Source organism: Mus caroli, chromosome 9 (genome assembly GCF_900094665.2).
Source record: "Mus caroli chromosome 9, CAROLI_EIJ_v1.1, whole genome shotgun sequence".
Lineage (NCBI taxonomy): Eukaryota > Metazoa > Chordata > Mammalia > Rodentia > Muridae > Mus > Mus caroli.
This window is the reverse complement of record NC_034578.1, coordinates 95449258-95452597: the sequence shown is the minus strand read 5'-3', so window position 1 is coordinate 95452597 and position 3340 is coordinate 95449258. Positions and strand designations below refer to the sequence as shown.

Sequence of the window (3340 nt, the reverse complement as noted above, 5' to 3'; positions counted from 1 at the left end):
GTGGTTAATTTTGGAGAAATTTCTGTGAGGTTCTGAGAAAAAGGTTTATTATTTTGTGTTTGGGTGAAACATTCTGTAGATGGAGAAACCAAAACATTCCATGACAAAACCAAATGTAAAACACACACACACACACACACACTGCCCTACAGAGGATCCAAAAGGAGAGAAGCACACATGCACATAATTCCATCTCCAACAACGAACATAACAGGAACTAACAATCATATGTCTTTAATATCTCTCAACATCAATGGACTCAATACCCCAGTAAAAAGACATAAGCTAACAGACTGGATATGCAAGCAGGATCCAGCATTTTGCTGCATTCAAGAAACACACCTTAATGACAAAGACAGATACTACTCAGAGTAAAAGAGTTTGCCAAGCAAATGCTTCCAAGAAACAAGTGAGAGTTGCCATTTTAATAACTAATAAATTAAGCTTTTAACCAAAAATTATCAAATGAGATGGGGAAGGACACTTCATATTCAGCAAAGGAAACATTGCCAAGATGAAAATTTAATTCTGAACATTTACACCACAAATGCAAGGGCAGCCACATTTATAAAAGAAACTTTACTAAAGCTCAAAACACACATTGAACCTCACACAATAATAGTGGGAGTCTTCAACACCCACTCTCAACAATGAATAGGTCATTGAAACTAAACAGAGACACAGTGAAATAACGGCTAATAGAAGTTATGGACCAAATGAATTTAACAGATATATACAGAACATTTCACCATAAAACAAAAGAATATACCTTCTTCTCAGCACCTCACAGTACCTTATCCAAAATTGACCATATAATTGGTCACAAACAAGCCTCAACAGATACAAGAAGATTGAACTAATCCTGTGCATTCCATCAGATCATCACGGACTAAGGCTGGTCTTCAAAAACAACAAAAACGACAGAAGGTCCACATACCCATGGAAACTGAACAACTCTCTACTCAACAATAACTTGGCCAGAGAGGAAATAAAGAAATTAAAGACTTTCTAGAATTCAATGAAAATGAAGAGTCAACATATCCAAACTTATGGGACACAAGGAAAACAGTGCTAAGAGGAAAATTCATAGCACAAAGTGCCCTGTAAAGAAACTGGAGAGATCCTATAGTAGCAACTTAACAGCACATCTAGAAGCTCTAGAACAAAGGAAGAAAACACACCCAAGAGGAGTAGATGGCAGAAAAGGCAGAAATCAACCAATTAGAAACAAAGAGAATGATACAAAGAATCAACGAAACAAAAAGTTGGCTCTTTGAGAAAATCAACAAGATAGATAAACCCTTAGCCAAACTAACTAAAGGACACAGAGACAGTACCCTATTAAGAAAATCAAAAATGAAAAGGGAGACAACAGAAACTGAGGAAAGTTAAAAAATCATCAGATCATACTACAAAAGCCTTTACTCAACAAAACTGGAAAATCTAGATGAAATGAGTAACTTTTTACACAGATACCACATACCAAATTTAAATCAAGAGCAGATAAACTATCTAAACAGTCCCAAATCCCCTAAAGAAATAGAGAAGCCATAAAAACTCCCAACCGAAACAGCCCAGGACCAGATGGCTTTGGTACAGAATTCTACCAGACCTTCAAAGAGGAGGCAATACTAACACTCCTCAAACTCTTCCATACAAAAGGAAACAGAAGGAACCAAATTGAGGACCCAGAAATAAGCCCACACATTTATGGGCACTTGATCTTCAACAAAGAGGCCAAAAACATACAATGGACAAAAGAAAGCATTTTCAACAAACCACACTGGTCCAACTGGCAGTCTGTATTCAAAAAAATGAAAATAGACTGATATCTATCACCTTACACAAAGCTCAAGTCCAAGTGGATTAAGGACCTCAACATAAAACCAGATACACTGAATAGAAGAGAAAATGGGAAAGAGCCTCGAACTCACTGGCACAGAGGGAAATTTCCTAAACAGAATTCCAGTGGCTCGGGCTCTAAGATCAAGAATTGATAAATGGGACCTTGTGAAACAGAAAAGCTTCAGTAAGGCAAAAAACACAGTCAATAGGACAAATCGGCAAACCCAAGATTGGGAGCCAGTTCTGCACAGCCATCAGACACCAATATGTCCTCAGGCAGCAGCTCAGACCAGGGACATCTGTTGATGGCAACAGAGCCCTGCTACTGCAGGGCCATGGACCCAGCACATTCCAGGACTCGACTATGGTCCCGGGTGGCATCACTGGCTACTCACTTCAGGATGTTCCTCACTATCCTTGAGTCTCCAGTTCTGCCTCTCTTCATTGTGCCCACATCTTTCTGTTTCTCTTTCTCTTCCATTTCTCTGCCACTTACTTGCTCCTCTTACTGGTGCTTGGGGTCTCCGAGTGTCTAGGGTTGTCTCAGGAGTGCTATGCCTCTCTTGCACTCCTCGGGCAGGGATCATCTTGGGCATGGTCTGCCCTACCCCAGGGCCTGCACAGTACAGGGTTGGTGGTCATCTTAGGTTAGCTCCATGTCTGGGCCACATGATGCCAGTCTCCATGGCTCCAAGTCTCACTGTTCACCAAGGGTCGACTGTCATAGGCTTACTCCCTCCCTGAGCCTGCTGTCCCAAGCTGGGGAAGGAGTTTCTTCTCGTCTCTGGCTCACACCTTGTCCTAGGATCCCATTGATGCCTGCAAGATGTTGGACTGGTGGTTTTCTCAGGCTAGCTCCCTGTCTGGACCTGCCTGGCACCAGACTGGTGGTCATCTCTGGCTCACTTTTTTCAGGAAATGTTAGGCTGCTACTCAATCAGATTAATTCACAGGTCAGAACACCAAGCGTAAACATAGCCTCTCTCCTCTCTGCCACCTACTGATGCACTTGTGACACAGCAGGCACACGTGCAATGCCTTCAGGAGCATGGTATGAGATTATTTATTGCCTGTGTTTACATGGATGTAATTAACATCCTTGGCTTGTAGTTGTCCTTCTAGTACCTTCTGTAGGGGTAGACTTGTGGATAGATATTGTTTAAATTTAATATTGTCATGGAATATTTTCTTTTCTCTTTCTATGGTGATTGAAAGGTTGACTGGGTACAGTGGTCTGGGCTGGAATCTGTGATCTCTTAGAGTCTGCAGAACATCTGTCCAAGCCCTTCTGGCTTTTAGAGTCTCCATTGAGAAGTCAGGTGTAATTCTGTTAGGTTTGCCTTTATCTGTTACTTGATCATTTTCCCTTGCAGCTTTTAATATTCTTTCTTTGTTCTTAATATTTAATATTTTGACTGGTATGTGGCAAAGGGACTCTCTTTTCTGGTCCCACCTATGTGGTGTTCTGTAAGCTTTTTGTACCTTTATAGGCAGC

General features: G+C 41.2%; 1 non-coding gene across 1 annotated transcript; it reads right to left on the bottom strand.

Annotated features, from left to right (window-relative positions):
* Positions 1 to 2762: 2762 nt before the first annotated feature.
* On the bottom strand, positions 2763 to 2896 carry LOC115032045. Its single transcript, XR_003837692.1, has one exon. It is a non-coding gene; the product is annotated as a small nucleolar RNA SNORA17 (small nucleolar RNA).
* Positions 2897 to 3340: the final 444 nt, after the last annotated feature.